This window comes from Muscardinus avellanarius, assembly GCF_963383645.1.
Source record: "Muscardinus avellanarius genome assembly, chromosome: 1".
Classification (NCBI taxonomy): domain Eukaryota; kingdom Metazoa; phylum Chordata; class Mammalia; order Rodentia; family Gliridae; genus Muscardinus; species Muscardinus avellanarius.
The window spans coordinates 94,634,970-94,648,691 of record NC_137786.1 but is presented as its reverse complement, the minus strand read 5'-3'; the positions used below and the strand labels follow the sequence as shown (position 1 = coordinate 94,648,691).

Sequence of the window (13,722 nt, the reverse complement as noted above, 5' to 3'; positions counted from 1 at the left end):
CATTATACTGTGTGTGAAAATAAAATATTCCAAATGGGCTTAAAAGCAAAGTTTGAAAATCAAAACTGTGGGGGGTTCTTAAGAAAATCAAAGAAAAGACCAGGGTGTGGTGGCACATTCCTGTAATCCCAGTACTTGAGAGGCTGAGACAGGAGGATCACAGTTTCACAGCCAGCCTCAGCAACCTGGGATACCCTCCATAATTAGACCTTTTCAAAATAAAGAATATAATAGGGCTGAGGTGTAGCTCAGAGGTAGAATGCTCCAGAATTCAATCCCCAGTAACATAAAAAAATAGGAGAATATTTTGGGACATCAAGATAAGAAATACTTTTTAAAATAAGATGCGAAACTTAGAATACTTAAAAGGAAATTGTAATATGAATATACTAAATTTTAAAACTTTTATATATAAAAAGGCATCTCCTAAAAATAAAAATAGAGTTTATATTTGGGGCAAATTTGTAAGAAAAACCCATAAATTTAAATCTGGAAAAAAATTAATGAGAAAAAGTCAAACAACACAATAGAAAGAGAGAGAAAAAAAGGAGAGAGGAGAGAGAGAGGAAATGCTCATGTTTTCTTTCAGCAGACACATTTCAGTAAGTACTGAGTATTTGATTTATTTATTTTTATTTTTTAAGGTCTGATCTTATTTATTTGTTACACTTAAAAATTTCTCATTTTCCAGCCAGGTGTGGTGGTGCACGCTTGTAATTCCAGGATTCGGGCGGCTGAGACTAGAGGATCGCACAGGACTGAAGCCCGGTTCAGCTACTTCGTGAGGCTCTCAGCAACTTAATTAGACCCTCTTTCCAAATAAAGTATAAAATAGAGGTGGGAGTATAGCTCAGAGGTAGAAAAGCCTCTGGTTTCACCCTCAGTACCATAATACCTACCTACCTACATACATACATTAAAAAACAATTCTTTAAGACTAAAAACTAGGGCTGGGGGTGTAGCTCAGAGGAGGTACAAAGCCCCTGGGTTCCATCCCCGGTACCACAAAAAAAAATTCTTTTTTTTGACTGGACTAAGCCTTAAAAGTTGAAGCTTTGGGGGAGGCTAGCCTGCATCTCTTGGCAATCTCTTCCTGACATTTTTCTTTGGCTTTTTTCATTCTGTTGGCTAAAAGTATAGCATATTCTGCAGTCTCCTCATTGTTTTTCTTGGTACACTGTTTCTTCAGAGCAATACCCCTTTTTCAGAACAATACGCAGGTGTTTGTGTTGCAGGGCATGTGGAGTAACAAGACGTTGAATCTTGGGTGCTTTGGTCCTGGGTTTCTTACCTTTCTTGTTTATGGGCTTTCTGACAACATATTGGCAGACATCATCTTCTTTGAAGAAATGGGTTTTTGGATTCTGCTGAATTTTGGGGCCCCAGGCGATGAGGCACAGTGGTATCCTTCAGTCCAGGAATATCTTTCTCTCCTTTTAAAAAAATAACCAAGTCGAGAATGCTCAGATTGGCATTCGCACTTCAACTCCAAACAGATTTGCACTTTCTCCAGTTCTCCTTTGTTTATAACAGGAAGGCACCTTACTCGCTAGCAGAACAGCATGGTGTGAGTTGGTCAAGACACCCTGCTTCCTGGGAAAACCTTGTTTGTAGTTCCCACCACTGATCCAGACCACATAACCCTTCCATTCCTCACCCAGAGCGTCAATCTCAACTTCTGTAGCCATAGGCTTCTCCTAAAAAGTACGAAGTTTGCTTTCATCCTCCACTTCAATGAATTTCTGGCAGCCAGTGGCTGAGAAGGAGATATTTAGCTTCATCTTGGTCCTCTGATCATCTACCTGGCGCCACAAAAAAGAGCAGTACTGAGTATTTTAAACAAGCTCCTTGCTGGGCTTGGTGGTGCATGAATATAATACCAGTACCTGGGAGGCTGAATGAGACAGGAGGATCACAGGTGTGAGGCCAGCCTCTGCAACTTGTTGGTGAAGAGTCACTAAATCTTTTTTTTTTTAAGATAGTCTTGGGGAAGTGCTACATCTACTGTAGTATTCTTTGGAGCCTCATCTGAATTTGAGACAGAAATAGATTGACCTTCACATTTATATTGATTTAATAAACACTCATATTTAGTATACATAAATGAGATATTTATTTAACAAATTCTGTCAGTAAAAGTAGGTAATAACAGCTGCTTTTTTAATCTTTATCTATATTCTCTGCTTTTCTACAATATATACATATTACTTACATATTCCTAGGTTTTTTTCTTGTTAAACTTATAAAATGAAGATATTTTCTTGAGATGGGAGAACACCTATAAAGACTGAATACAAATTTCCATTCAGAGATTCATGATCAGAAAACAATGGGACAGAAATTAAGTAATAAAAATATAAATCCTGGCTTGCCAACTCAAGGTACATGTATTTACAGTCTAGTTGGATATGTGTCATATATTCACAGTTTTTCCCTTGCTTCTGAAACCCTGACAGGAAATTATTAAGGAAACATACAGAAATCTATTTGGATTGCAAGACAGTAGAATTTTATTTTCTTTCTATTTCCTGCTCAATGCTTTGGGCTGATAGCCATGTGATAAAATCTTTCTTAAATCTATTTAGTGGTCATATTCCTAAAACTAGAATTTTATGTACACTGAATAAATATGTCTTCTTTGAGTCATTACTGAGTATTTTTGTCATCACAAATAAGCTCAGGCATAAAAGTTTCTAAATTACAGCTCTAAATTAATTTTAAAATTATTTAATCTACCTATCCATCCATTTCAATGATATTTATAGGGTCCTCAGGCTCTTCACTATGTGTAAGACAGAGACATGCTTATATAAAACATTCCTTTTTTTCCTCAAGGAATTTATTCCTTATAGGAAAGATAAAATCTAGATGGAAGGAATTTAATACACACAGAAATGTTTTATCAATACAAGACCACACCATAATTATGTAATTTAATGGTCAAACATTCAATTATTTCTTTTTATTTTAAAATATTTTTATGCCGTGCATGGTGATGCACGCTTGTAATTCCCGTGCTTGGGAGGCAGAGACAGGAGTATCACACAGGTTCGAAGCCAGCCACGTGAGCTGGCTTAAGAGACCCTGTTTCCAAATAAAAAAGTATAAAAATAGGTCTGGTAGTGTACCCCGGAGGTAGAAGGGTTTCCAGGAACCCCAGTACCACCAAAAAATATATATATATTTTTTATTGGTGCATTGTAGTCAAACATCTCAATGGAATACAAGACTTGTGAGGATATACACACACACATCATCCAATTAGCCTTTATCAAATCCCTATCCCATTCCCTCCCCCTCCCTCGATCCCATGCTTGATTTAGTGATTAACTTTGATATATTTGTTTACGTACATCATGTGCTTTAAAGAGACTCCATTTTCCCCCATCCCTTCTGCTCTGATTGGTCCCCTTAATTGCTCCTCCATAGGGCCCTTTCTTCAACTGGATTTCCTCCTATTACCCATTTCTTCCTAGTTTCTGCATATTAGGGAAAGGATCTGATTTTTTATTTTCTGTGATATTTCTCTATGGATGCTGCTTTGTAAGTACCGATCCCACTCTTGGAGGCCCCAGAACCAGCCTGGCCACCTGGCAGGCTCTGATCTTGGCCTAGCTGGCTCCAGCACCAGCCTTGCCTCACAGCAGGCTCTGATCCCAGCCTTGCTGGCCCCAGCACTGTCCTCACCCCTCAGCAGGCTCCAATCCTGGCCTCTGAGGCCCCATACCAGCCTTTCCTCCCGGCAGGCTTGGATCCTGGCCTCCCTGGCCGGGGCACCAGGCTCACTCCTCAGCAGACTGCAATCCTGTTCTCGGAGGCCCCAGCCCTGGCCTTGCCTCACAGCAGGCTCTGATCCTGGCCTCTCTGGCCCCAGCACCCGCCTCACCCCTTGGCAGGCTCTGATGATCCTGGCCTTGGAGGCCCCAGAACCAGCCTTGCCTCACGGCAGGCTCCGATCCCAGCCTCGCTGGCCCTGGCACTGCCCTCACCCCTTGGCAGGCTCTGAACCCACCCTCGGAATGTTTCATTTTTTCTCACATGTGTGTAATATTAGAATTCAAGGGAAATCTTACTGGCATATGAGATGAGCTGTGTTCTCCCAAAATCCTTATATTAAAGCCCTAAATCACAGTACTTTTGAATGTGATTGTAATTGGAAATGGACCTTTGAAGGGTGATTATAATTAAATGAGGTCACATGAGTAGGCCTCAATCTAACTGTATTGTGTCCTTTTACAAAGAAAAATTTTGACACAAAGACATGTCAAGAATTCAAACACACAGAGGAAAGTATGCAGAAAACACAGCAAGAAAGCACTTGTCTTGCAAGGAGGGCTCAGGAGAAACCAGTCCACCAACACCCTGACCTTAAACTTCTATCCTCTGGAACCATCAAAATACTAATTTCTGTGGTTTAAGCCTGCTGGGATGCTATTGTTATGGCATTCTTAACAAATAAATACCGTATATCCTCATAAAAAATATAGGTAAGAGTAAAGTGAACTGGATTTCATTACATGTATTTATAATTAATATAGAAAAACTGTTGTGATGATTCCAGATCTTCCCACACTAAGAACTAAATAACAGGCACTGTGATAATGAACAGAATCTTAAGTCTCTTGCAGTGTCCAGGGTTCCTTCTTATTGCAATTTTGGCCATGTTGACTTTTTTCCTAAATGACCTAAGAGATAGATGTGCTTGATGAGTTGTATTTTTTAATATAATAGCATTTGCAGTTATGTAACTTCTTATATTTTGAAGAACAGTAAGATCTTAATTTTCAGATTTGTTGGCTTTATAAGCACCAATGGCTCAAGGATAGTAACATAAGTGGTCATTAGAAATATGAATTTCAACCAGGTATTCTGGATATGCATGTAATCCCAGTACTTGGGAGTCTGAGACAGAAGGATCTCAGGTTTGAGACTGGCCTCAGCAACTTACAGGGACTCTCAGCAGCCTAGTGAGAACCTGTTTTAAAGGCTGGTTGCTGGCTGGGCATGGTGGCGCACACTTGTAATCCCCGCGCTTGGGAGGCAGAGACAGGAGGATCGCGCAGGTTCAAAGCCAGCCACGCATGCTGGCTTAGGAGACCCTGTTTCCAAAAAATTAAAATGTAAAAAAATAGGTCTGGGAGTGTAGCCCAGAGGTAGAAGGGCTTCCAGGAACCCCAGTACCACCAAAAAAAAAAAAAAAAAGGCTGGTTGCATAGCTCAGAAGTCAAATGCCCCTGGGTTCAATTCCCAGTACAACAACAACAACAAAAAATAAAAGTAAAAGAGTTATATGAATTTCACTTCTATAACAGCCAACAAATATGATTAAAAAGCATATGTAATATAGGACCTATTGAAAAAATAAACTAACTGTATTGACCAACCTCTATTTTAAAAATTAGAAAATATTCTCAAGCCTGTAATCCCTTTCAGATGTTAAAATAAAAAACTGGTATCACAATACCATTACACATTTACTGACTATATCCTACTATCTTAGCATAAATGTATTTTCTACAAGAGAGAGAAAATAATTGTTTCCAATGTCTTGGAAACCATGCTTGGTTTGGCTTAGATGGTTGAGCTTCCATAAGAATTTCCAAGCTATGTTTCATAATATATCTTTGTTATATTAATCAGTAACTACAAATAGGGAATGATGATCTTGTCTGAAGATATCAACCACTATTCAACAATCACTATTTGAAGGAACAATGCTAGTTTTGTAAATGCCTTAGTAAAACATTCTGAGAAGGAGTTTGACTTTCTTTGTGTCGTTGTGATTTTTGCTCAAGTAATTATATTTAATTATTATGTTTTGCTTGTAAGAAAATTGAAATGTGGAACCACAATAGTAGCAAGCATGTTATATAAGCTGTTTGGGGTATGTCAATCATACTGTCCCTTGATTGTTGTATTCACTATTACTCTCTTAAAGAAAACCAACCTCCAACTATTCAGAAGCCTCTCTACTCCCCAAACCCCGAAATCAGTTTTTGAGACATCTGTATTTACTTTGATAAACTGCCTACAAAAAGACAATAATTTCATAATGATGATAAACCATTGTCAATTTATTACATCAACATCCATCAAATGAATTGATTAAATCTACATGCTCAATTTGTATAATAGAAATACAATCACTGCAATAAAACATTGTCGTGGGATTAATGTCTTGTACTCTGAAAATATAAGTCTTGCCTTTGGCTTGGCATTTTATGAAGCAGCAGGAGACCATTATCCTGTGACAACATTTTATTTCATTGACATCTCAGATATATTCTTAATATCCTTTATGTTCAGTTTATAATGAGAGGATTGGAATAGGTGTTATTATAATGGAAAGGCATTCATTATTACATTTTGAATAGCATTACCATGTGACACATCTCAGCCATAAGAATCTCTTGGCAGGCATTACATCTTTTATTCTTATGTATGCACAGCAAAGCTGACTGTATCTCATGCCATGAATTTTTCCTCTGTTAATCATCGACATCGATCCAGTTTCTCAAATATCTGGTTTCTACTTTAAGTTATATACTATGGAAATCAATCTGATCACTAAAATAATGAAATTTAAAAGAAAAATGTTTTCTAACTTTAAGCCAAAATAATAACCACAAATTTAAATTTTTACTCTACTTTAAAACATATTTTGTCCTTTCATTTCAAAATCACTCTCCTCAGCACTGTTCCACACACTATGCATATAAAATGGAGATGTACAATAATTGTCTTTATAACTCAAACCAAAAGAAACACAATTTCATCTGAAATATCTAAGCAACTGAGGCCATTTTTTGGCTGGAATTATCCAGAAAATAACTTTAGTTTTCCCACACAATTTACATGTACATATATAGAAACAGGCACAAGATAAATTATACAAAATAAGATCCTAAGTGTTAAATTTGAAATGGAAGACAGAATAAGAAACTATAAAAATTCATTTGTGGGCATCAATCTTGAAAGTCTGCATGTACAGCAAAGAAAATTAACACAGTTTTCAAGATTTTAATATTGTAAGGAAATATTTTGAGTTTACTGAGCTTCTAGTGTGCCAAAGTTGTTTTGTTTGTGTTAGACTGCTGCTGTTGTTATATTTCAGCTAGCTAATGAAATGCTAGGCAGTATTTTGTCTATGATTTGCTAAAGGCAAAGGAGTAAGAGTGTTGTAGAACTATCTTGATGGAGCCTTTTTTTTTTTTTTTTTTTTTTTTTGCTTTTTCTTTATGGATTAAGAATAAGGTAATAAAAAGCCAAGGTTTGGTATCCTTGGTTATAACTTCATTAAATTCTAAATAAGTCTATGATTAAATCTATAGACAATAGTAGCAGTAGGAATTCCCAAATAAGTTGTTGGCTGTTTCCAGTATATCACAACCAGTCTGTATGGTTTTGTGACTATCCTTTTCTCCTAATATATCAAGCAGAACTAATGAGTAATATTTTTAACACCTGAAGTATTAATTTGACTATTTTTTTCTATGTGCTCTTGTCAAAATACATGTAAATGTTACTTATTAAGAGGTAAGAAAATATTTCATTTTAGTAATTTCTTTATGTAGAAACTGTATATTATGACATGAATATACATACATATATATATATATATATATATATATATATATATATATATATATGCACATAAGCATGTGACTTGAATTTTTTCAAAATGAATCAATGCTATTAAACAACATCTAGATCAAGAAATAAAAATTATGGCCAGGCGTGGTGGCGCACACTTGTAATCCCCGAGCTTAGGAGGCAGAGACAGGAGGATTGCACAGGTTCGAAGCCAGCCATGCGCGCTGGCTTAGGAGACCCTGTTTCCAAATTTAAAAATATATAAAAAGTAGATCTGGGAGTATAGCCTGGAGGTAGAAGGGTTTCCAGGAACCCCAGTACAATAATAATAATAATAATAATAATAATAAGAAGAAGAAGAAGAAGAAGAAGAAGAAGGAGAAGAAGAAGAAGAAGAAGGAGGAGGAGAAGGAGAAGAAGATAATAGCAAACTTTGAGATATGTGGGAAAACAGAATTCTCATACATTTCTCATGAGTATGTAAAGTGATGCAGCTCCTTTGAAATATTTTAATAGTTCCTCAGAAAGTTACATATAGTGTTAACCATATAACCTAGAAATCCTGAGTAATATCCTGAATGTGAACACTTATCTCACGGTTGTTTTGATTTGCCTTTTCCTGGTGAATACTTTTTATATACCTGTTGGTTACTTTTATTTTTTCAGTTGAGAAATATGAATTAAGATCTATTGCCCATTTTAATTGTTTTAATTTTTCAATTGTGCTTTTTGGAATTCCTTACATAGTCTGACTATCAATCCTTGACAAATGTATAGGTTACAAATATTTTATCACATTCTGTAGGCTGTTACTCTGTTGATTGTTGACTTTCCCATGCAAGAGATTTTTAGTTTGATACAATCACATTTGTCCATTTTTGCTTTTATTTCCTGTGCTTTTGGAGTCTTGTCCAGAAAGTCTTTCCCATACCAATATCTTGAAGCCATTCTCCTATTTTTTTATGTTTTAGTAATTGCGTGGTTTCATATTTTTTCATTAATATCTTCACTCGTTTTCAGTTGATTTTTGTAACTGGTTTAAAATAGTTTCATCTCCTGCATGTAAATAGCCAATTTTCCCTGTACCAGGTATTAAAGAAAGATTTATATTTTTCAATGAAAGTTCTTGGAACTTTTTAAAAAATTCACTGGGTGTAAATGTGTGAGTTTACTCCTCATGTCTCTCTTTTTTTCAATGGTCTATCTGTCTGTTTTGTGTCAATACTGTGGTGTTTTGGTTACTACAGTTTCATAGTATATTTTGAAGTCAACTAATGCAACGCCTTCTACTTTATTCTTTTTGTTCAAGACAGCTTTGCCTTAGAATTGTTTTTTTCTAGTCTAGCAAAGAATGTCATTGGTGTTTTCAAAGAGATTGTTTTGAATCTATAGGCTAGGGGTATAATGGGCATTTTAATAATATTGATTTTTCCCAATCCATGAACTTAAGATTTATTTCTATGTTTTCATGCTCTCCAATTTTTTCTCAGTATTTTTTAATTGTTATGGAGAGATCTTTTAGTTCTTTGGTTATATTTATTCCCTTTTTAAAAGCTATAGTAATAGGATTTAAATTTTTATTTCTATTTCAGATATTTCACTATTAGCTATAGTAATAACAATCTCTTTTATGCTAATTTTATCCTAACATCTATGAATTAATTTATAAAATTTAATAGATTTTTGGTAGAGTTTGTGGTTTTCTTTTTTCTTTCTTTTTTTTTTTTTTGTGGGTCTGGGGATGGAACCCAGAGGCATTTGACCTCTGAGATATACTCCCTATCCTATTTTTTATTCTTTATTTTAAAACAGGGTCTCACTGTCCCGTCCCTACGGCGTTCCTGGGTTTCGGCTCCACTTGTCGCGTCCCTGCAGAGCCCCGGGAAAGGACACACAAACGCCGAGTCTGTTGATGATGCTTCCTCTTTAATGCTTCCCCCTCGTACAATGCGCACAGCAGGCAAATATATATCAGTCTCATAACCCCTCCCTCATCACTCCACCAACCCCAAGCTTCCCACAGCTAGGGCATGCACATTTCTAACCCTCTCATAGGTGGGCTGGTGGTAGCACGAGGCGCTGCGTCACTGATCATCTGTAGGGCACCTGATAGAGCTTACTGCGCAGGCTCAGAGCACCGCCAGCCTAGTGAGCCTCGTAACTTGGCAACATGCCTAGGCGCCATCTTGAGCCACCGCCCCATCCCGGTCTAGCCGAGCGGGCCCCGACATCTCACTAAGTTGCAGAGGGCCTCACTAAGTAGCTGAGGCTATCCACGAACTGTGATCCTCCAGTCTCAGCCTCCTGAACGCTGGGGTCACAAGCATGCACCATCATGCCTGGCTTATGGTTTTCCATACAATAACATTTTGACTTCTTTTCCAATGTGGATACACTTCACTTCTCTCTCTTGCCTAATTGCTCTGGCAATGAATTCTAGTACCAAGTTGAATAAAAATAATGAAAGTGTGTATTCTTCTTTTTTCCCATATTTTAAAGAGAAAGCTTTCATCTTTTTAAATCATTATAACATTAGTTGTTAACTTATTAAAAAATGGCTTACTTTAATAGAGATAGGTTCCTTTTATACCTATTTTATTTTTCAGAATACCTAGAAGAGATGTCAAATTTTATCATATGTCTTTTCTACATATATTAAGATGAAAAGGTGATTTTTGTGCTTTATTCTGTTAATGTAGGGTATCATAACTATGGATTTGCATATATTGAACCATCTTTGTATTCTTGTTATGATTCCACTTGATCAATTAAGCATCACTTGCTAAAAATAGGCAAATAATAGCAAGAATAAACATTTCAGAAGTTATACAATTCGAAAGAAAACATATGGAAAAATAAACCTATTAAAAGTCACTATTGTGAATTATTTTTGTCTCTCTACTAGACTGACCATACCAATAAAGTCTGGCAGCAGTAAGTGTTGCTAAAAATGTGGAGCAATTTGAAGTCTTATAATTATTGCAGAGAGTAAAAATTAACATAACCAGTTAAGAGACAGGTACAGAAACAGCATTATCTTTAAAGTTATACATACAATTATACTATGCTGCAGTAATTCCATTCCTAGGTAAGTTCTAGAAAAAAAAAATACTATCATGTGTGTAGCAGAAGTTTGTATAGAAATGTTTATAGCAGCTTCATATTCAACAAAAGCTAAACTTTAAAAGAATCCTGAATATTAATTCCTGAATTAAGAAATACATTATGGCATATTTCCACAAGAAAATATTCTAACTCTATGAAAATAACTGAATTACTATAACTACATACAACACAGAGTGATGCTTAAGATATAATATTAATTAAACATAAAGAATTACAAATCCTGGGTACTATATGTAGTAAGGAATATTATATAAAGCACAAAATCAAGCTAAACTAAATGAGATAGTATTCATGGAAATATACATATGCAAAATATCTTCACGAAAAAAGTGAAAGATACACTTATACTGAAGTCTGTCATAATTATTAACTATGAGAGAAGCATAAAGCTGGGATTGTGACTAAAAGAACACATTTTAATATATGGTTTGAAATTATATGGTAGGCTTGTGGGAACTTATTATTTCTTTAGTATTTATTATTTTAATTAAACTTTATAAATAATATATACATAGCATACATATTATGAACAATATTACATAAAATAATTTGGAGCTTTTAAAATTTAAGCTTTTAAATGGAGCTTTTAAAAATTAAGAAAGTTAGAAAATCATGGGAAAAGTAAAAGAGAGAACCTTGGTTTAAACTAAGTCCTGTCTGTGTAAACCAAAATAAGTTACAAAGAGACTTCCAGGAAGATGGCGATCGAGAAAAGCAGTGTTTATGAGTCCTGCTAACACTCGATCTCTATTGCCACAAAACCAGTGCTTTTCATAGCCAGAAAACACTATCAGCAAAGAAATAAAAAATGTAAACACAAGGGACAGAGAAAAAAGAAGACTAGAAGAACAACCAGAGACGAGAAAAGAAACCAGCCTGCATTGTGGCAGTAGAGCTGCACCGGTGCCATCTTGCCTCACAGCACCAGGCTCCAGAGAGGAAAGGTAAACAAGGAGCTGAAGTGAGCAGCTGTGGATCATTTGGATGTGATTCAGCAGTTCTTTCAGTGCAAATAATGTCTGAAACTCCCAGTGGCCAAGCTCATCATGCCTTCCAAGGACTCAGAAAGGATCTCAAAACCAGAAAAATACGCCAGTCTCAAGGGCAAGGGTGTGGCAGTGGCGCCATATTGCCAGTGGCAGCTGTGAGTTCACCACGACTGCAACAGCTTCAGATTCACGTGCACAATAACCGTAAGTGAAATTGGGGCCCCTAAAGAAGAAATTCCAGCACTGCACCCCCAGAGACTTGCCAAGCTTTGATAATCTCCCTGAGTCTGAGATTTTGCAGTCCAACCCAGTGAAGGAGTAGCAGTGGCAGAGATACCACAAACTAGTTGCAGCTCCACTTGGGAAAATGCCCAGCCCAGCACTCCCACAGTCTCCTGCAGCCTTGATTAACTCCCTGGGTCTGAGACTTTGTGATACACCCCAGTAAAGGAATAGTGCAGATGAGATTACCAGAAGCTCAAGATCCAGAGCACCTTTAGTGAAGTCATGATGACCCAGGAAAGAACCCAGAGAAGGCACAAACTTCTGAAACCATGGGAAAGAGGAACAAAAATAGAGCAATGAATGCCCACAACTCCATAACATCAGAACCTGATAACACAGAAATTCAGAGATCTCCATAAGATCAAATCAGGAATATGACTGTAGAAATAATACAGGACCTTCAAAAAGAATTTAGAGAGTCTAAAAGAAATAAAGGATGCAATTATTGAAGTAAAGGCATCAATTCAAACTATAAACAATCGATTAGACCACAGGGAGAATAGAATCTTGCTCACTCCAAAAACAAACACATTTTAATTTATAACTTAGAAAAGAAAATCAGACAGCAGGAATCTGACATTGAAGAAATATGGGCCCATTTAAAGAGAGCTAACCTAAGAATAATCAGAATAGAGGAGGTAAAAGAAGGTGAAACCAAAGGAATCAATAATCTCTTCAAAGAAATAATACAGGAAAAATTTCCAAACATAGAGCAAGAGGTCGATACACAGGTCCAGGAAACTTACAGAACTCCCTTCAGAAAAGATCAGAGAAAAGGTTTCCCATGCCACATAATTGTCAAAATGACCAATGTGGAAGCCAAGCAGAGAATCTTAAAGGCAACAAAAATGAAAGGCCAAGTGACATTCAGAGGCAAACCAATTAGAATCACTACAGACTTCCCAAACCAAGTCATGAAAGCCAGAGGGGCTTGAAGAAACATAATCCAATCTCTGAAAGAAAACAACTTTCAGCCAAAAATTTCCTACCCAGCAAAACTATCAAATTAGATGGGGAAATAAGGAGCTTCCATGACAAACAAAAACTGAAGGAATTTATATCTTCAAAACCAGCACTAGAGAAAATACTCAAAGAGATTAACTACAAAGAAGAAATAGGTAATACACACCAGAACCAGAGAAACAAGATTTTCCATCCAGCAGACAACTAAGCAAAGAAGAAAAAACAGTACTTCAAACAGAAATAAAATTTTAACATGTTAGGAATTAAAAGTTATCTCTCAATAATCACACTGAATGTAAATGGCCTCAATTCCCCAATAAAAAGACATAAAGTGGCAAAATGGATTAGAAATCAGAATACATCCATCTGCTGCTTACAAGAAACACACTTTACAAGTAAAGAGAGTAACAAACTCAAGGTAAAGGGCTGGAGCAAGGTAATTCATGTTAAATAGCCATCCTAACAAATGTGAAGTAGTATTTCACTATCGTTTTTATTTGTATTTCCTTAATGATTAGTTATATTATGATAGTGATGAGTGATATTCATGTATTTATTGGTCATATAAAAATCTTTGAAGATTCATATCTATTTTAGTCTTTTTACCTATTACTAAATTGTATTGTTTGCTTTTATTGTTGCTAATTTTTAAGATTTTTATTTGGAATATTAATATACCTTCAGATATAGCATTTGGAAATATTTTACCACATTCTATCAGTAACTTTTAATTCTGTTTACATTGTCTTTTGGATATACAATATTT

General features: G+C 36.0%; 1 pseudogene across 1 annotated transcript; it reads right to left on the bottom strand.

Annotated features, from left to right (window-relative positions):
• Nucleotides 1-1,033: 1,033 nt before the first annotated feature.
• LOC308272481 (small ribosomal subunit protein eS6-like) lies at nt 1,034-1,781 on the bottom strand (annotated as a pseudogene). Its single transcript has one exon. The product of its transcript is annotated as a small ribosomal subunit protein eS6-like (transcript).
• Between the last annotated feature and the right edge of the window lie 11,941 nt (nt 1,782-13,722).